Raw genomic sequence first — 22,155 nt, forward strand, 5'->3', positions numbered from 1 at the left:
TTTTGGACAATTTCATGCTCCCAACTTTGTGGGAACAGTTTGGGGACGGCCCCTTTACTGCGCACCAGTGCACAAAGCGTCGGTCCATAAAGACATGGATGAGCGAGTTTGGTGTGGAGAAACTTGACTGGCCTGCACAGAGTCCCGACCTCTACCCGATAGAACACCTTTGGGATGAATTAGATCGAGACTGTGTGCCAGGCCTTCTCGTCCAACATCAGTGCCTGACCTCTCAAATGCGCTTCTAGAAGAATGGTCAAAAATTCCCATAAACACCCTAAACCTTGTGGAAAGCTTTCCCAGAAGAGTTGAAGCGGCAAAGGGTGAGCCAACTCCATATTAAATGCTACAGATTAAGAATGGGATGTCATTAAAGTTAATGTTCATGTAAAGGCAGACGTCCCAAAACTTTTGGCAATATAGTGTGTTTCATTTAAAACCCATAGTGACTCATATACTTTTGAGTGATGGAGAAAACGTGTGAAAGAAATCTCTTTCAGATCTCTTTTCAGAAACATTATTTTATTAATATGGGTTAGGGATTGAAACCCCATATTCAGGATGTTTCTGTTTAGAACACTTTTTGTTCCAAACCTCTGTTCATGTACTTTCATTTTTAATAGTAACACATTACAATGTAAAGGCAAACTAATTGAAATACAAAAATATTTGTAGCAAAATCATTTGTAATTTGTATTCCAAGTATTGGTAAAAGTGGTGTATCTGTTGCTTAGCCTATATCTGCGCTTTACTAGAGCACCCGCAGTGATTTGATTCTGGAGCCGGGCCTGTTTAAGAATATGCGGCCCCTTTAAGAATAATGACGCGCACTGAGCATGCGCAGAAGAGAGAGGGAGAGAGACGACATGAGATCTGAGACCAGTTGAAGCTGAAAGCGACGCTGTTGACGATCGTGAATGAAGGACAAACGTGGAATATTTATTTCAGAGGCCTTATATTTCCAGTCTGCAGGTGAGAGATGTTTCTCAGATTACAGAGTTTAACATTAATCAGCTCCAGAGTTTACATGTTTAAGGACCAATGTAATGAAATGCGTTGTGTCCTGGTTTAGAGTGTTACCCAGACAGCACACGTACGTCAGGCCGATGTCGACCCGATGCACAAAATTCCATCGTCAAGATGTAGCTCAGAGAGCGTTTGCTAATTGGGAAAATGTCGCCGAGACATCGGCATCGGCATCTGATCGCGAATGATCTCCGGCCGATGTGTGGACGATGCAAATCCTGGCTGCTCTGCATGGGCTTTCTAGGACCTTTATTCATTTAGGCTGAACCTTTTGGGATACACCCGATGGGTCGTTCCTGTTATACAGTGACATTTCTGTCTTTATGATTTACTTACTCATATTTTCTATAAGTCACATATTTATAAGAAATGGCTTAAATTAAAAATGTAGGTCTTCTTTATCACTTAAACAGATATAATAGATTAAAAATACTATTTTGTATTTTACACACATTTTTATTGATATTGATATGACAATAATTTGACAGCAACGTTAAATGTTTTGAATACTTATGTTTTATTTTGGGAGGTGAGGATCATTAACAGCAGATACAATATATCTTTTTGAACAAATATTTTTTTTATTTACCATCCTGTTGGCAAAAATGGGTACAAAAAGTGGCTGGACCAATCACAGTCTTCGGGTGATTAATAGAGGAAACACCAATCTGCAACACAAACATACATCTCAGGGCTCCAGACAAAAATATAAATTAAGGAGCCATTGGCTCCTATAAGGGAAAAACTTAGGCGCCAAATAATTTTTACAAGTGCCACAAAAGAATAAACGCTTTTTAATTTTTCATGTGCAATTATATGGGCGTTGCTGAATTTCATTTTTGGCTTCTTCCATTCTTTCTCATTAAGACAACAGGTTAAGTAAAACATATTTGTTTTTGTCTTTTTTGCCTGTGTAGAACTGAAACAACTTAAATCTATGCGCCTCTTAACATTTTAACAACACCACACACAGAGCGATTTTCAGTAGCAGTAGTAACATTAAGTGACATGGCATCTGACGCACAGAGGCCATTGGCACATGTCGCTATGCTTAGTGACACACCCTGTGGCACTTCCGGTTCTCAGTGGCATGTGCCAGTGGAGAGTGGCATGTGTCACTGACATTGTCGCGAAACACTGACTCTGACAGTGACAGTGAGTCGCGGAACATCTCGCTGTATGTTGTGACACTCAGCAGTGACTGACAGATGAGCTGAGCAGCTGTTCTGGTGTATTTGTGCCACAAAAACCTAAACAAACTATTTTCGAGATATGTTTGAAATAAATGTCAATTGAACGTTTTAAAGATCGTAATATATGACGTGTTGGTTTGTGACAATCTTCTGTATCTGCCACTGAATGTTAAATGTAATGCCATGAATGTTGTTGATCATGCAAACTGCACATCCTATAAAACACGAATAAACCATTCGTCATAAGTCAATACAAATACCGCATTAACAGTCGCACACGTTACTGTAAACCTTTAAATTGTGCATGCAAGCATCATGATGCTGCACGCTCGCCTATAGGTGTCAGTATACACATTAGCCAGCGCAAAGATACACCATAACTTATTACAGTTGAGGAACATCAACGGTGTATTTGACATTTTGTTTAATTAGTTAGACGGCAATGCAGGGTCTGATATATAAATAGGCTAATTTGTAAATACTTTATCTGATTTAAATTATATAATGGTAGGCCTATATATAATTTATATTCTATAAATGATTTACTTATTATTTATATTAATATCAGTCTCTGATTACTTGTTTATTTTTGCATACCTACCTACTCATGGCTTTAATATTTCACAACTAATTTTATGGAATTATGTAATAAGAAAGAAACAAATTTTTACAAATGTGAACGCTTTCCTTCTGGAGATGCCTGAATGTCACACCATGGTGGACAGTGGCATAAGTCAAAAGTTTTAGTGACACATGCCACTGTCCACTGACAAATGTCACTAGTTTTAGTGACACATGCCACTGTCCACTGACAAATGTCACTAGTTTTGTGACACATGCCACTGTCCACTGACAAATGTCACTAGTTTTAGTGACACATGCCACTGTCCCACTGGCATTTATGCGGAGTATGTTGCTGTATGACGTGGCCTACTGACACTGTCTGCCCATTATGTAGATGGCGTGGCATACGCACTTAATGTAAGAAGGACATTTAATTAATAATACGCTGATTTCAAACATTACATCAAAGTATTAATTGTTTTGTGTGTATGTATATTTACTAGTGCTGTCAAACGATTAAAATATTTAATCGCGATTAATCGCATTAATGTCATAGTTAACTCACAATTAATCACAATTAATCGCACATTTTTATTTATTCTAAATGTCCCTTGATTTCTTTTTGTCCCATTATTTTTTCTTATTTTAATGCTCTTATCAACATAGAAAAGTGGATCGGCTTGCTTTGTTCAAATGTTTGTTTTATTGAAAACAACATTGGCATACTTTAGTGTTCGATTTCACACCAACATTCTCACTTGGAGCAAATAATCTCACACAATGTAACACTGCCCATCAATAAAAGGGTGAAACAAATACTTTGTTGCACAAACAGCCCCTTCAACAGCCCTTTCTAAGGGATCAAAACAGGGTGATACAAAATAAAATTACAAAGTGCACATGCAAGGTAAACTAGGACTCCGCCTATAGTGCAGTTAAACCAGGGGTCGCCAACTAGTGAACTCCGGTCCGAATCCGGACCGCGAAGCCTTTTGACATAATGAAACAGTTAACGTTGCAATGCTCTCTGTTACTACGTTCAGACCCAGACGCGCGGTCAAGCATGCAGTGAAGAAGAGACTGATGGTGCGCTCACACCGGACGCGAATGACGCGACATGCACGCCGCTTAATCCGCGCCGCAGAATGTCTATTTGCGTCTTTGCATTGACTTAAATCACTCGCGCAAAACGCTTCATTCGCGTCTGGTGTGTAGGCTACGCACCATCAGAGCAGAAAGCAGCGCTCAAGACAAGCACTTTTAGTTGAAGACCCCTGAGTTAAACCATGGCTTAATACGTTTCTCATTTCGGCGTCTCACGCTTGCCATCCACGTCTACTCTTTTAATGGCCCAAACGAGTGCGGGCAGCCGCAGCGTGCCTGATGTTTTGTTTCCGGTCTAGCTACATCCGGAGTGGTGTTGTAGTTTTTCTAACGTTACTAGTTGTTGCAACAGCATGTGAAAAAACTACAAAGTTTGTTAGACCAAAAAGAACGTTAATCTCGCGATAAAAAAATTGACGCCGTTAAAATAGGTTTGCGTTAACGCCGTTAATAACGCGTTTAACTGACAGCACTAATATTTACTATAAGTTTCTTTCTTTTTGTAAAAAGAAAAATTGACTATGTATTTAACTATACATTGTTTTGATAAAAAAAAAATGTATTTGGACATAGTACTGACACTTCTGCTTGGAACTATAAAAGAATATTTAGAACTATTTAGCCTCAACAAAAAAGTGAAACGTTCAAATTAAAGTGGTATCAACCACCATGGGTATGTGCAACCACAAATTGACACTTACCAATCGGGTATTTCATATAATTTTAAACTAGCATGAGAGAAAATGACCATTGTAAAGTGGCATTTGCCATTGTTAAAAGAATTATGAAAACTGGCACTAACCGTTTTGAAGTGTGCTGGACCTTGACACTGTCACCAACTCTGCTTATAGATAGGCTACTATCCAAAACTGGATATCTATTATAATGTGGCTTCAGCAAGTCAAACATTTTATCAAAACATCTCCAGATGCCATCTCCAGAAGGAATGCATGTTCACATTGTAAAAAATTGGTTTATTTCTTATTACATAATTCCATAAAATTAGTTGTGAAATATTAAGCCATAGATGAGAACCACTTACCACATATTAAATGATACCTATTTTAAAAATAATTTGTGGTTATTGTAGACTAATCCCCAATGTTAAGTCAATCATGGCATATAAAATGTTTACACATTTTTCAGTAAAGTAGAGACAGAAAAGAGACTCAACAAAAATGCAAGTTAAAGCAACAGCTTTTTTCTTTTAATAGATAGATGCATACTTCAAATTAGTCAAACTTGACCATGCCAGAGGCCATTAAAAGTTCAACCGCATAGCGGCAAATCTTCTCCTTTCTTTGTACAAGAAGTATGGTCACCTTAAAAAAAGGGGGAAAAAGTTTTCCATCAAGCAGCAAATAACACAAATCGACATCAAGTATTAAGATAATGAATGATTCCACATACCTCTGGAATCATAACATCAAATATGTAGTTCAGGTTTTCAAGATCTCCATCTGCATCCACTGCTCTCTTTATCTTATCAGCAAGTTTGATGAGCTATTAAATATGAGAAATTTAGGATAATAAGGAACCTCTTGTAGTAAAATAATAATACAATATACTGTAACTAAAATGTGAAAAGCGTTTAACAAGAAGCTTTTTACTCACATCACTTTCGCTGAAATAGCACTGTTTTGGCTTTAAGTGCTGCTTGAATTTCAGTGATGTCTCTGGATGTTTCCACAGATAAAACCGACAGGATTTGATGTCTTCATTGTGAAAAGCTTCATGTAAAGCCTGTTGGAACAGTCAGAATATGTTAAATAATTTTATATACAGGGAGTGCAGAATTATTAGGCACGTTGATTTTCTGAGCATATTTTTTTTCCAGGCACATTTGACCAATTCCAAACCACAGTAATCCTAATAACTACTATTGATTTAGTATTTAATAATGTATAAGTGATATATAATTGTTCATGAAGCCTGGAAATGAAAATCACCTTATATTCAGGTGTGCAGAATTATTAGGCATGTTTTCTTTTACAGATACATTGAGCCAAAAACAGAGATTTAACTCAGACTGAAAAGTCAAAAAGTATTAAATGCCCATGAGAAGGATGCAATACTAATGCAATACTAGACATTGCAGTTAAGGCATGACCATTGGACAGTGAAATGCTCGTTGGGTCAGCAGGATCTGACAAAAACATGTGGCGGAGAAAAGACACCTGTTAACTGCAAAAGAATTAAGAATTAAGGTGAAGAATTAAGGGTGAAACCATCAGGAACCCTTTAGTCTCCAGCGCCACCATTTTCCAGAGCTGCAACCTACCTGGAGTCTCCAGAAGTGCAAGGTGTCAGGATCTCAGAGACTTCAGTTAGGTAAAGAATCCTAAAAAATGACCCCCACTAGATAAGAATCACAAGCTGAAGTGTTGTAAAATACATGAAGAAGGTTTTTTTATAGGCTTTATGGACAGATAGGTTGAGAGTGACTCTTGAAGGACCAGCACCACATCCTCTAGTACCACTGTTTGAAGAATTCATCTTCCAGAATCTGGCAGTACGTTTTGGGAGTTCATTTTAGTCCATCCTGAAGTCCGTAGCTGGTAGCGACGTCAAAAACCGCATTACTTACCATTCATGTTTGACCGAGAGTAGTACAACCGTTCGTTATCTGTAGTTTAATATCAATCATATTAATTAATCAAGATCAGACTCTAGATAATGTTTTTTGCTACCTTCTAACTCGCAAACAAAATGTCAAATACACCGTTGATGTTCCTCAACTGTAATAAGTTATGGTGTATCTTTGCGCTGGCTAATGTGTATACTGACACCTATAGGCGAGCGTGCAGCATCATGATGCTTGCATGCACAATTTAAAGGTTTACAGTAACGTGTGCGACTGTTAATGCGGTATTTGTATTGACTTATGACGAATGGTTTATTCGTGTTTTATAGGATGTGCAGTTTGCATGATCAACAACATTCATGGCATTACATTTAACATTCAGTGGCAGATACAGAAGATTGTCACAAACCAACACGTCATATATTACGATCTTTTAAAACGTTCAATTGACATTTATTTCAAACATATCTCGAAAATAGTTTGTTTAGGTTTTTGTGGCACAAATACACCAGAACAGCTGCTCAGCTCATCTGTCAGTCACTGCTGAGTGTCACAACATACAGCGAGATGTTCCGCGACTCACTGTCACTGTCAGAGTCAGTGTTTCGCGACAATGTCAGTGACACATGCCACTCTCCACTGGCACATGCCACTGAGAACCGGAAGTGCCACCGGGTGTGTCAGTGTTTCGCGACAATGTCAGTGACACATGCCACTCTCCACTGGCACATGCCACTGAGAACCGGAAGTGCCACAGGGTGTGTCACTAAGCATAGCGACATGTGCCAATGGCCTCTGTGCGTCAGATGCCATGTCACTTAATGTTAATACCGCCTCTCGCGATTTTCGCAGTTTTCTCCACTATAGGCTTTATTAATTTATTCTCATATACATAGAGCGCTTCACAGCTGTTACACATCACATAGGCTACCCAACACTTGTTTTGTCTTGTTAAACTACTTCACTAAAACGCTCCGACATTTTACTTTACTTTATTTCCTTCCTTTTGTTAATTTGGTAAATTTGGCAAATTAGAACCTGAAGAAAAAAGTTTTAAACATGTTGATATTTCCAATCACTATGTTGGACAATTCTTATCAGAATAATTTATATAAAAGTTAGTGTATATTTTTTAGGTAAAACTTATAATTTTTTAAGCAATATCTCATGTAGGATTTTTCCTTTGCGTTATATTCTGTCCACTAGGAGGTGCTCTAAGCATATCTTATCCTTGATTTGTTTTCCCTGAATAGACGCTGGTTTTGAAAGTGAAAGAGTGACACGTTCGTTGCGTTTTACAGTGAAATGAGTGTTCCGTGTCTTTAATAATATCAACACTTGAATTATTTATCTCTCATCCACCCGTAATTATTTACAATGTTATGATCCGCTCATCACAAACACACTCAAAAATATCCACGCACACACATACATCCGCTAAACTTCACTGCGGACAAATAAGCATGATCAAAAACATCCGTGATCTTATTTTTCCTTCAGACAACAAGAGAGTCAACAATGCAAAGCAAGAAAGGAATTTTATTCACTATTTAAAATAGCCTGTCGGGCAGGGCGGTGATACGTTTTGCGTATTCCTGTGAAGTTAAGGCAGTAACAGAAAAGTTTAAAGAGTAAAATATATTGAGAATAAGTATCAGTATCAATTAAAAACGAGAATTGTTACTGATTAGTTGGCGTCCACACAGCCTTCCTGCATTTTTACAAGTACAACCCCAAATCAGAAAAAGTTGGGACAGTATGGAAAACGCAAAAAAAAAAAAGAAAATAATGATTTCTAAATTTACTTTTCACTTGTATTTCATTGCAGACAATATGAACACAAAATATTTCATGTTTTGTCTGGTCAACTTCATGTCATTTGTAAATATGCATCCTTTCCTGTCATTCAGACCTGCAACACATTTCAAAAAAAGTTGGGACACGAGCAATTTAGGGCCAGTAATGAGGTAAAATGGTTAAATATTGATGTGATTTGAAACAGGTGATGTCAACAGGTGATTGTAATTATGATTTGGTACAAAAGCAGCATCCAAGAAAGGTCTAATCCTTTAGGAGCAAAGATGGGCAGAGGATCGCCAGTTTGCCAACAAATACGTGAGAAAATTATTGAAATGTTTAAAAACAATGTTCCTCAAAGAAAGATAGGAAGAGATTTGGATATTTCACATTCAACAGTGCATAACATAATTAAAAGATTCAAGGAATCTGGAGGAATTTCAGTGCGTAAAGGACAAGGGCGCAAGCCTAAGCTGAACAACCGTGATCTCCGATCCCTCAGGTGGCACTGCATCAATCATTCATCTATAAGCGATATCACCACATGGGCTCAGGACTACTTTGGCAAACCTTTGTCAAGTACCACAATACATAGTTACATCCACAAATGCCAGTTAAAACTGTACTGTGCCAAAAGGAAGCCCTATGTTAACAGTGTCCAGAAGCACCGTTGACTTCTCTGGGCTCGGAGGCATCTGGGATGGACCATCACACAGTGGAAACGTGTACTGTGGTCAGATGAATCAGTATTTCAGGTATTTTTTGGGAGGAATGGACGCCGTGTGCTCCGGACCAAAGAAGAAAAGGATCATCCAGACTGTTACCAGCAACAAGTCCAAAAGCCAGGGTCTGTCATGGTATGGGGTTGTGTCAGTGCCCTTGGCAAAGGTAACTTGCACTTCTGTGAAGGCACCATTAATGCTGAAAAGTACATAGAGATTTTGGAGCATAATATGCTGCCTTCAAGAAGACATCTTTTCCAGGGACGTCCATGCATATTTCAACAAGACAATGCAAAACCACATTCTGCACACATTACAAAGTCCTGGCTGCGGAGGAAGAGGGTACGGGTACTTGACTGCCCTGCCTGCCAAGCGCAAAATGCGACAACAAAGACCCCGTACTGTTGCCCACCTTAAGACTTGTTTGCTGGAAGAATGGGACAAAATTACACCTGAAACACTTCATCACTTGGTGTCTTCAGTCCCTAAACGTCTTTTAAGTGTTGTGAAAAGGAATGGCAACATTACAAAGTGGTAAATGCTTTACTGTCCCAACTTTTTACATTTACATTTACATTTAGTCATTTAGCAGACGCATTTATCCAAAGCGACTTACAAATGAGGGCAATGGAAGCAGCTAGAGCAGTCCAAGGGCAACAATATCAACAATATGCAAGTGCTGTAACAAGTCTCAGTTAATCTAGCACAGAACAGAATTGTTTTTTTGTTTTTTGTTTTTTTTATAAATAAGTTAGACAGACAGACAATGAATCGAATGATAAGTGCTATTCTCGATCGGTCAGGTGTTGCTGGAAAAGATGTGTCTTTAGACGTTTTTTGAAAATGGCTACAGACTCGGCCGCACGAATTGAGATATGCAGGTCATTCCACCAGGTGGGAACAGTCCAGGAAAAGGTCCATGACAGCGATTTCATGCCTCTCTCTTTTTTTGAAATGTGTTGCAGGTCTGAATGAAAGGAAAGGATGCATATTTACAAATGACATGAAGTTGACCAGACAAAACATGAAATATTTTTTGTTCATATTGTCTGCAATGAAATGCAAGTCAAAGTAAATTTAGAAATCACTTCTTTTTTTTTTTTATTTGCGTTTTCCATACTGTCCCAACTTTTTCTGATTTGGGGTTGTAGAGTAGGGTACTTGGATATTCATTCATTGACATGTCTCTGTCGCAGATCTCTCTCCGGCTGGCACAGCCGTCAGTGTTGTTGCTTGATAGAGATGAGGGCTTTGAAAAAGCATGATATTTTCCGTTTTGACATCCGTTTCTGACGCGTATTTTGGCGCTCCGACTCAGCGAGGTTTTTTCCTCTGTAACTTTGCTGCACGTCGTCTCATTTTATTACGTCAACACACAACAAGACTGGTCGCCAATGGCGATCTCAGCAAAAATATCACTCGCAAATTAATATTTGCGACCGTTTTAGTCGCAGTCTGGAGCCCTGCATCTACACACAGAGATAGACCGTATACACAAAACCAGTTGATAAAATAAAATAACTTCAAGATCATAACACATGGTGATAAAAATAAAATATTTTGTGGGGTAACACTTTGGTATGGGAAACAAATTCGCTATTAACTTTGCCTCAAATTCTTATTTTACTGCTTAATAGATAGTAAGGTAACATTAGTTGTTTAGGTATCAGGTAAGATTTAGGGATATAATAAGGGCATGCAGGTCAGCCATTAATATGTGCTTTATAATTCTAATAAATTATAAAGTACAAATATGCAAGCTAAGAATTATTCCCCTTACTAAAGTGTTACTTTTGTACAATACGAATGAAGTTATTTAATGAGCTCCTTCACCTGAGTTTTCTGCTTCTCTGTCAGCAGCCCATGGGTCCTCCTTTGCCTCCGTTGTTGTAGAATTATAATTTTTTCCTGAAATCACAGAATTTTTTTTTTTCTTGAATGTAATTGGTATTAAATAATTAAACATTAAATGTAATCAATGTAATTTATGAACCATGAAAGATAATTTAGTTTCATTTGATTTGCACGCTTCCTCTAAGGGATGCCGTTAACATAACTTATTGTAAGTTTGTTTAACGTTAAATAAATTAGCTCACTTCTAATTACCCATTGAAAGATTACCAGAAAAACCTAACAAAACTATCAAAGCCTCTCTTCATAAAGACGTTTGAGATGCTCCGATCAGCATTTTTGGGGCCGATTACCAATCAGCAAGATCATGATCTGCCGATTGCCGATCACAGAATGGCAGGGGAATGGGAATCTTTTATCTATAATCTTGCAGAGTTTGCACCATTTGTAGAAATGAAACTAACTCTTAATTAACTGTATTGAGAAAAAAACTGTAGAAATAGGTTCGAGTCAAGATTTTGAAGAACCACCAAGTGTTTATTTTAGAAAATTAGATATCTTAAGGCTACTGTAGGCCATCTTTCCCAAATAAGGCAGGGTAACATAAAATTATTCCAAACAAAGAGGGGTTTGGCAGACCAACACACATCAGATCAGCTTAATGGGATGTAGCCTCTTAAAACTTACATTTAATAATTGGCAGCTATATGTAAAACGTGTTACTCCAAAACTGGCTACTGCCACAAAGGACAAAACTATGGCAAGTTTTTTTTTCTGTTATTAAGGGTGCTTCGATCAGGATTTGTGAAGCCGATCACAGGAAGCAGTATCTGCAGATACGATCACCGATACCGATCTATTTGAAGCCTTCTTTTTATCATGTAGAATTATTTATAGGAAATTTTACAGACATTCATTCAGGGCCTGAATTTTATTTCTGACAATGGGGGAATCCCCCCTTAGGTGACTCTTGTCATTTAAATGTATATAATTATCTCACCTAAATATTTGATCATGCAGTGCAATTTTTGTTTTTAAAGACAAATTTTCAGGTAGGTCTAACATTAGTATTGAGGTAAGAAATACTGAAGACATTTAATAAGAAATCAAATCTAAATTAATATTGGTCTTCCCTGAATAAATTAAATTAGATTAATCCTTACACTTAAGGTTGCAAAAGTTAGTCATTCAAAAGCAGTGAGTGTCATAAAGGTTAATCAAACAACACAAAACAAAGAGAAACTCCCAGACAGCAGCAGTTTATTCGACAGCTGTCAGTTTAAGAGCGAACACGGATACGGTTACATGCAGTTGCACAAACGTTCACTCGCGAGTTACGACGGGGTTTACGTGCATACTCGCCAAGACGGTAATTTAGTACATACATTTGTGTGTATCTGACCATTTCAGCGCAATTTGTACTCGCTTTTTGTGAGATGACCTGTGTGTGAGTGTGCGTGCAGCGCTCACGGTCTGGAGAACGCGTGAGTGCTGAGCGGTTTGAACACTGGCAAGACTTAAAAATAAATGCAAATTATAAACTTTAGTGACGATGCGACACTGCCTCGATTGTGCAAGTGGCAAATCCTGTGTCAACTGTGCAGCTCGATTTTAGTGCAGATTAGATGCGATGATGTGAAGCCATTCGAGCATTTTGAGGGAAAGAGAGTGCTCACGCGGTGATTCACTCGCGCTGTTTGTGAACTTACGTCTCACAGAAAGTTTTCAAATGACTGCGTAAGTTATTTAATATAGAAATATGAATTGTAACTCACCTTCAGCATTATGATTATTTTACCCGCGCCAGAAAGAGAATGAGACGGTGTAGCTGCATGTCATGCCCTCGCTCTCACGGCAGGCACGGTTTTTATGTGTCGTCAGCATGAGATCGGTTCATGAGATCAGCCTTTTTGGAGACCGCCGATCAATCATCCCAAAGCGATTATCTGCCGATAGAGATTGGTTGCCGATCAATCGGAGCACCCCTAAAAGACATGATTAGAAATGGAAACTTTCATAAGAGCTAACGTTAAGTAAGTTGTATTAGCAAACCTGTTCTGAAAACGGTTGAGATGCTAAGTCTTTTTCAAAGATACTGAACTATTTCAATAAAGTAAATATTTGACAGAAGCGTGTCAATTACAGGTAAGAAACGTGTCTGGAAAAGTTTTATATTATGTGTGTGTGATTTTAGGGACTAAACTCACCTGAAAGCAGAGAAAACAACAGTGAGAGCGTGTCCGTCCGTTACTGTTGTGTTGTTGCTGCCAGTGCCACCCGGCCCGTTTCCATGGTTACGATGAATGGACGCGCAAACAGATAAGCGCGGCATCGGCCTCCAGTAGTGTGCCGACCCAAAGCCGACGAGCTGGAAATAAAGCGCTATTCGCCTATGCCTGACCTTATTCGCCTATGCCTGGCCGATACTTATTAGATGTTATAGATAGGAAGTCGACGTCCCACTCTGCGGCCGACGTCGGCCAGACGTACGTGTGCTATCTGGGATTATATCTTTCACAACAGTTGGGAATTATCTTTGTACAAATTTTGGTATAAAAAATCTCAGTCTCAGTTGTTGACACCAATAAAATGTGCTTAATGTGCCACTTTACCGAATATCTCAGACATCAGCATAATGAATGAGGAGAAAACAGGGAACTTTTGGAGACAAAGAGACTTTTCAGCAGCTCAGTTAAACATGATGGTCCTGTTGTTTCTCTCAGACTTTGGACAAGAGTTGAACAAACCTTGTTTTAATGCAATTAATATCCAACTTGTATCAAAATACTCCATATTCCTGACAGAAAACATGTGTTCACTTAATTTAAATAATCCTGTGTAAATTCAGTAACTTATCTTTGATTTGTCCAGATCTGGTCCTGTGGGCGTCAGTTTCTCACAGTGATCACAGTTCACACCTGCAGTGAAGCCCCTCCCACAACAATTCACCAATCACATCACATCATCCTACAAGAGAAGGACAAACTCCAGGTGTAGCAGCTGAAATCTGTGTGACTGTTAAAGATGGAGTTTATTAAAGTGGAGATTGAAGACATGAGTTACCCAGAACCATCCAGAATAAAACATGAAGAGACTGAGGAACAAATAGGTTGGTGTCCATTCTTGATTCTTCATTATTAACTTCTTTAGTAGCTGTGAAATAATAATCAGTATATGGATGACAAATGATAGAGAAATGCATCTAAATGATCATAAGCAGTGGTGAATGAAGTACTTGAGTAAAAGTACAGATATTCTATTAAAATATTACTCCAGTAAAATTAAAGGGATAGTTCATGCAAAAATTTAAATTCTGTCATTAATTGAAGAAATAATCAAGCTTTTTTGTTGATACATGGCCTGTTGTGGTAATTTTTTAACGCTTGTACGCTGACAAATTTCAGTGCAGCACCGCTGAAAAATCTTCACGTGATCTATCTAGGGCTGTAAAAATCCAGCTGTTCATTGTTGGTTCACGTTACTTACCAAATGTTAACAAATACAACTTTTGTAACTGTTGAAATTAATAGGGCTGTAATCTCCCAGTCGATTAGTCGATTGTTAGTCGACACGTTCTGGCTCGACCAAAATTCTGATTGGTCGATTTTTTGCCGCGTAAATTTCATCAGGTGGAAAGCACTAATTGCTAATGGAGGTGTTTTCAGAGCACCCCTGTTTCACAGGTAACAGTCTGTCTTCAGAACACCCACCTTGTTTTCACTTCTTTTGGATTAGCCCAACCCACTGGAGTAGAGAGACAGATTGAAGTAGGCTACTTTGTATATTATTTATTTATTTATTTAATTGTGAGAGCGTTTTCCTAGTCAGTCCTCTTCTATCATGTCAACAAAGACATCGGCAGTGTGGCAGTATTTTGTAAAAATTGAAAATGGGAAAAAAGTCGAATGCAAATTTTGCAAGCAACAGTTTGCATATCATAGCTCGACGACAAACATGTCATATCACCTAAAAACGGTAAGCTAACTTGTCTGCGTTAGGTTGCCCCGTCTGTTTTGAGTAGGATATAGGAACATGTCAGAATTGCCATATTTCGATTTTTTTTTTTTATTTGGAGACTAATGCGCGATGCGCTGTGGCCACTATTTGTATTAGTTTTAAGCCTATGCTTTATTTTTCAGTTATGCACTTTATTTCGTTTCTGCTCTTGATCTGGCTTGTTTAATAAATATTCCTTTTTTATTAAAGTGGACGTGCCTTTTGTGTTTAAGAGTAAAAGCTTTTAAGTTAATAGTCTATTCGTGTCTCAGCCGCGAAGCTGAGCTGATCCTATGTTCGAGCTGCACAGAGCGGCTGAAATGATAGTGTCTGTCAGTTATTATAATACATAAAAAAACAATTGTCTAAATAATGTTGCATATTCCTCAAAAGTTCTTGTGATGATATCACTAGTTGACAACATAGTACTATATTTTCGTAAATCATAGGCTATGATATTGCGCAGGTGCACGTGATGCAGCGCTGTCAGAGCCGACAGACTCGTGTGTCAGACTCATTTCAGTGCAAAATAATCAGGTCAAAAACGATTTAATATACTGCTTATAGCAACTAGTTTTTGATGTTTATTTATAATTAATTTAGGCAGACAGACAACAAGGCTACCAAGTACTGTGCACAGTGCGCAGCTAATTAATTTAACTTTTTTTTTTCCTAACGTCATTTTTAGTCTATTTTTTTTTTTAATAGAAAATTTCAGGACTTCAGTCGACCAAGATTTTCTTTGGTTGATTAAAGCCCTAGTAATATCACGACATTCACTTACACACTTTAAAAGCACAACAGCCAACTTCATCATATTATTTTATTTTCTGAAAGTCTTGACTAAGTTAAGAGCATGAAATCCTCCCTTAGCCTCTCATTATTCAGCACATGTAGCCTAGGCCATAAAGTTAGGCTACGTGTCAGGCGATTACAAGCCCGAAGACAAGTCTGCAGCCCATACGTTCTGAACATTACGGCTACATTAGCCCTGTTTACATGCACACATTTATATCATTCTGATTAAAATAATTCCTATTGAAAGATTCGGTGGACAGTTTACATGAGACGTTATCTAAACCAATCACGTGTTGTCAGTTATAGTAACTGTGGCGTTCGTGGATCAATAGGCTAGTCTGTGTTCGTAATTTTTATATTTATCATTTTAGATGTTATCGTTATCAATCCAATAAGAAAATTTTACTTATATATTCAATCCGATAGATAATGTATTTCTTTTAGCTGAGACACTTTTGACGCGCACTGTCCGCCATGATGGTTTTGAATCGCTTCAAATATGATTGGAATCACTTCGAAAAGGAAAATACAGTTATGTGCAACATGTGCAGCTCAAGTATATAGACATAAAATTATAATGAGAACACCACTGTAAAAGAATATTATGTTTCAGCGCGTTTGTTGAGGGAAGAGCGCGTGCGCGTCCATGGAGTTACATCTTCATGACAAGCACAGTCGAGTTTGCTTGTGCATTCGCAGCTTTTTGTGCCATTGTAAGTTGTAATGTTATATTTATTCTGTGTATATATGATTAATCTCATATGCGTTTGGTTGAGTTAATTAGCGACGCAGTAAAGCGTTTCATTGTACCAGTCTTTAGCTTTAGTGCGCGCAGTTCAAACAGAAATGCACATCATTAATAACTACTGGCACTGTCATATTCATAACACTGTAATGAGAATTTTTGTAATAAAACGTTGTGACTTGACGTTGTGACTAAAACTCTGGGTTTAGTTGTTGTGTTTCAGCGCAGTGTTGTGGGAAGAGCGCGTCCACAAAGCATTCTGACTAGCATAGTCATGTTTGCTTGTGCATTCATTTCATTTTAAGCATATATAAGTCGTAATATTAAGTTTATGTACTATAAACATCTGATTAATCTCATATAGAATGTGTTTCGTAGAGTTAATAACCCGCTGCGTTTTATTGTTGGTGATCATCTTCAATTTCAGCGTGCGCTCTCAAACGGGAAAAGGGCATCCACAGGAGTTATACTAGGTCTTCTGACTACGTAACTTAGTTCACGTGCGTGATTTTGTGCAAATATAAGTTGTAATATTATATTTATTTTGTATAAATATCTGATTGTTCTCATATGATATGTTTAGTTGTTAATTAACCTTCTAAGTGCTTCAGTTACAGTTTTCGACTTTAAGACTTTTTTTAATAAAACTCCAATTTTATTCGTCTGAAAGAACGTATACACCTAGGATGACTTGAGGGTGAGTAAATCATGCGTCATTTTCATTTTTGGGTGAACTATCCCTTTAACAGGAGACTCGCTCTGAACGGATCATTCGGTGAGTTGTTAACTCAAGAACAGCTGCAATCAGATCAGTGTAATCGCAATGAATCGTTCAGGGCGTACAATTGTAATAAAAGGTACAATATTATGCTTTACAATGTAGTAAAGTAAAAGTTTCTTAAAATAAAAATACTCGGAGACTTGAAAACTTTACAGAAGTACTGTAACAATGTAAAAATACGTTGTTACTGTCCACCACAGATCATAACTTCGATCATAACTAAATACGTTTTAATCGTATTGCACATCAAAGATACTTGATACTCACACAGACACCGATGTCTTGTTTTCTGCTGAGTGTTTTTAATTTTCCTATTTAACCTCATTGAACTGATTCTGACTACTTCATGTGTTTATTTTAGACCAGATGGAAGTGAAGGAGCAACCACACAAACTAAAGGACGTAAAGAAACTCTGGAAGGAACAAAAAGCCAAAAAGCTGCACACCTGCTGTCAGTGTGGAAAGAGTTTTACTCAAACATCAAGTCTCAATAAACATCTGCGTGCTCACTTTGGAGAAAAGCCATTTAACTGTGATCAGTGTGGGAAAGATTTTCTTTCATCATCACAGCTAAAAGAACACCTGATAGTTCATTCAGATGAGAGACCTCATGTGTGTTCTCTCTGTGGAAAGAGTTTTTCATGGCTGAAGAGTTTTAAACAGCACCAGAAAACACATGATGGAGTGAGAGATCATGTGTGTTGTGACTGTGGGAAGAGCTTTACTACATCTAGTCATCTGAAACGGCACCAGAGAATTCATACTGGAGAAAAACCTTTCAAGTGCTCATATTGTGACCAGAGTTTCGCTCGGTCTGGAAACCTGAAATCACATGAGCGAGTTCATACTGGAGAGAAGCCGTTCCGCTGTACTCAGTGTGAGAAGAGTTTCAGATGTAGCAAAAATCTCAGGCTTCATCTGTTAATTCACTCTGGAGAAAAGCCATTTAACTGTGATCAGTGTGGGAAAGATTTTAATTCGTCATCAAATCTAAAACTACACCTGAAAGTTCATTCAGGTGAGAAGCCTCATGTGTGTTCTCACTGTGGAAAGAGTTTTTCATGGCTGAAGAGTTTTAAACGGCACCAAAAAACACACACAGTTGTGAGAGTTCGTGTGTTGTGACTGTGGGAAGAGCTGCATCACAACTGGTGATCTGAAACTGCACCAGAGTTCAAGCAGCTGCCGAAGTTTGCCGAGGATTGTGATGAGAGTGAGTTGGCGAAGCAAGCCTGAGGCACGTTCTGGAAATATGCTTATGACTACTGTTATTAAATAACATTTTATAAAAACCTTTCTGTCGAGAGATGTAAATACATTTTACTGTAGTTTATTGTGCATGCAGATAATATTTTAAATTAAAAAATTGAAGAATTTCCAAGGCACTCGGGTAATGTAGAAAGAATTAAAAAGCCTTTAATATATCATGGCAGCATTCATTTAAAAACAGGTTACAAATACACCAACGCGTTACAGCATCAAGCCTTCATCAGGGTGTGAGTATCAAACACAAACACAAGCTCATTAAGAGAAGTAGTTAATTAGTATCATTACAATCACCTGGTGCTGTACAAGGCAACCTGAGGAGAGAAAGTGCAAAAAATGCATATGACATCTCACGCTACATAAGGTAAATCAAACGGTATACAATAATGAAATAATAGGAAAAAAACGATATGCAAATTATCCAATACAACAAAATAGTAACCACTATATAAATATACACTAAGTATACAAATTAGAATACACAATTCAAAATATTCAATGACAAAATACCCAAGTCAAAGTATACAAATTAGAATACACAATTCAAAATATTCAATAACAAATTATCCAAATCAAAATATATATACAAGTCAAAGAGTATGCAAATTATATCACATTCAATAATGTATGATATAATTTAATGTTGAAAGGGAGAAAAAAAAATTATATGTATACATACTCTTATTATTTCAATCAAAATACAATTACATATGCAAATCAAAATTCACTAATGTGTCCACTTAAAAGTAACATAGAAGTTTTTAAATTCCAAAAACATTACAAAAATGGTCCAAAATCGAATTTAAACGATAAATCGTTTAAACCTGGAAATGTAGTAGCTTTCAGTGTATATATCCAGAAGGACTCTCTCTGTAAAAGCCTAAATAACCCGGTCTCCTCCTCTTATTGATCTAGTAACATGTTCTATGCCGGTTATCTTCAGTGTGCTTGGGCTACCATGATTTGTATCTCTATAATGTACGGTCATAGGGTATAACGGATTACAGACTCGAATGGCAGTTTTATGTTCTGATAATCTGGGCCCGTATTCATAAAGATTGTAAGAGTCCTCTCAGAAAACTCCTAATTTAGCTTAAAAAACATTTACGTAGGAGTCTTAGCTTAAGAGCTCTTCGGGACCGATCTGAGAGCAACTCTGAGCAAGGAAAATACAAAAACTTTTATCTTAGTGAAGAGGCGGGGCTGACCCCGTTGCTACGGATGACACAGTCTTTTGAAGACTGTGATTGGTTGGTTGTCCAAAAAGGGGAAAAAAGGAGCGCTTTTAAGTATAGGGTCTATTCTAAGCCTTCACTTTAAAATTACAAGCGCAAATTGTCCTATTTTACTGTTCTCTCTCACTCTCTCTCACACACACACATTATATGTATATAAATCCTTTTATTATTTACCATGCTGTTAATTTTAACGGTATTTGATTGGCTTAGAACTATAAACATTGTTCCACTCTTTCCAATTACAATGATTGCCGGCATGTCTATTTAATTGGAGGTTTGAAAGTTGGGTTTAATGCAACAAACATGATGCACAATAATAGCGTCTATATCTAATCTATAGCGTTTTATTAAGTCACTGTCATCCATTGTCTGCAACACATTTCTTCTCCCTCTTCGTCTTTCTGCCATTTTCTCCGCTACTAAAGAAACTCTTAAGCCTCTTAAATGTCCTCATCCGTGCTTCTAACAAATTTGACCTTAAGACCTTTTTTAAGGGTTAAGATGCTTTCTGAATTACTTTTTTCTTTACTAGGATTTTTTAGTTAATTTTAAGAGTAAACGCCCACATTTCAAAGAATTTTCTTAGAATTTTGTCACTTGGAGCTACTCTTTGCATTAAGATTCTTTATGAATACGGGCCCTGGGGCCTCATTTATAAAACTTTGCGTAGGATTTGCGTCAGAATTGGCGTACGGATGAAACATAGGACGTGCGTACGCACAGAAATATTCGGATTTATAAAACCGTGCGCACGCACATCCTACGCAGTTTTCCCTTAATAAATCACAATCAATTCTAAATGTAGCGCAGCTTTTGCGGCTTCATGTCACGCCCATAGTTGCCCATAAATAGTCCGTGAAACGCCCACAAGTTAATATTCATAGGTTGCGAAATCATGGCAAACACAGAGAGGAAATTAAAAAAAAACGTAACTTCACTCAATGTGAGGTAGAAGTTATCGTTGGCGAGGTTGAAAAGAGAAGAAAAGTGTTGTTTGGAGGGCACAGTGTGGGCTTTACTAATGCCAAAAAGACACTTGAGTGGCAAAAGGTTGCAGACGCCGTAAATGCTGTAGCCTCACAACCTCGGACTATCGCCGAAATAAAAAAGAAATGATCGGACATCAAAGTCGAGGCAAAAAAGCGTCTAGTGCTCCATCGCCAGAGTGTGTCCTCTTGCTGTCTGAAGATGCGTTCACTCCGAATCCTTCCATTCGCCACATCTTCTAGACTAGAGCACAAGATCAGCCATTGTGCGTCATTACGCATTGAGATAGGCATTTTATTTCTATCCATTTAATTGAATCTGACAAGCTACAGATGTCGGTTATAATCTACGTGGAAATGGGAAATAGTTCCGTGCAAATGTAATGTCTTGCAGCTTTCTGAATGGTTGAGACATACGTCATTTTATCAAAAATAAAACTAAAGGCATATGCATGAATACCATGAACGTAGCTGATGAAGAAATTTTACTATGAAAACAACTTTCCCCAGTGGACAATTAATACATCTATCTATTTATCTATATATCTCCCTAATTATCTATCTATCTGTCTAATTGCATCTATCTGCTCCGCCAGACGGACACTTGACGAGAATATCAGTTTTGTACATTAGCTATTTCGTTGTTTACCATATTTATGAGGATGAATTGCAATGCATAACATGCCAATATTATTGCAGAACATATTTCACTTTTCTTTTTGCAAATATGTGTTAATTTGCATTTATGTTGTTATTTTCGTTTGATTTTGTTTGTTTTACACTGCAGATCGATCAAACGGGTGTTCGTGTAGGCTGTTAATTGTAAGACTTGCTTTGTGAAGTCTTCATGTTATCTATGAGAGGCAGTATTGCCATTTCTTTTACACAACGGTCTACAGTTTCACACACTTTCACTCGTTTCTTCCATCTGCCGACGGTGTCGCCATTTCTCATTTCACCCGTTTTTGTGCGTACGCCTGGGTCAGAGCTTGCGTGAAAGACCGCACATTTTCCCGTCAAGTTTGCTTTTTATAAATACCAATTATTGCGTAGAGAGCGGCGTACGCCTTCTTTTGTGCGTACGCAACGTTTATAAATGAGGCCCCTGATCTTTAATTTCCTTGTAGTCATCCCTATATAAAAGCAACCACATGGACACTCCAACCTATACACTACAAATGAGGTGTTACAATTAATGAATGATCTTATTTTGAATTCAAAGCCTGGGGTTACATTTTTAAAGATGTTCGTTTTAACGATATTATCGCAATGATTGCAGTTACCGCATCTATAATGTCCTGCACTTTGACGTAACCAGGTATTCGATTTCTTAGAAGGAAGATGACTTCTCACTAATTTATCTTTAACTGTAGGTGCTTTTCGGCGAGTCAGGCATGATGATAAGGATCACTCATCACAATTTCCCAATTACTTTTTATAATTTTCTTAATTCTATTCGCCTCTGTGCTATACTGTGTGACGGAATAAACCTAACTGAAAATCT

General features: G+C 37.7%; 1 long non-coding RNA gene across 1 annotated transcript; it reads left to right on the forward strand.

Moving 5' to 3' along the window:
- The first annotated feature begins 840 nt into the window (after positions 1 to 840).
- LOC307130001 lies at positions 841 to 22,155 on the forward strand. Its single transcript, XR_013816981.1, has 3 exons — positions 841 to 972; positions 13,713 to 13,950; positions 17,523 to 22,155. It is a non-coding gene; the product is annotated as an uncharacterized lncRNA (long non-coding RNA).

The sequence above is a fragment of the Gobio gobio genome (genome assembly GCF_949357685.1).
Source record: "Gobio gobio genome assembly, chromosome: 8".
Classification (NCBI taxonomy): domain Eukaryota; kingdom Metazoa; phylum Chordata; class Actinopteri; order Cypriniformes; family Gobionidae; genus Gobio; species Gobio gobio.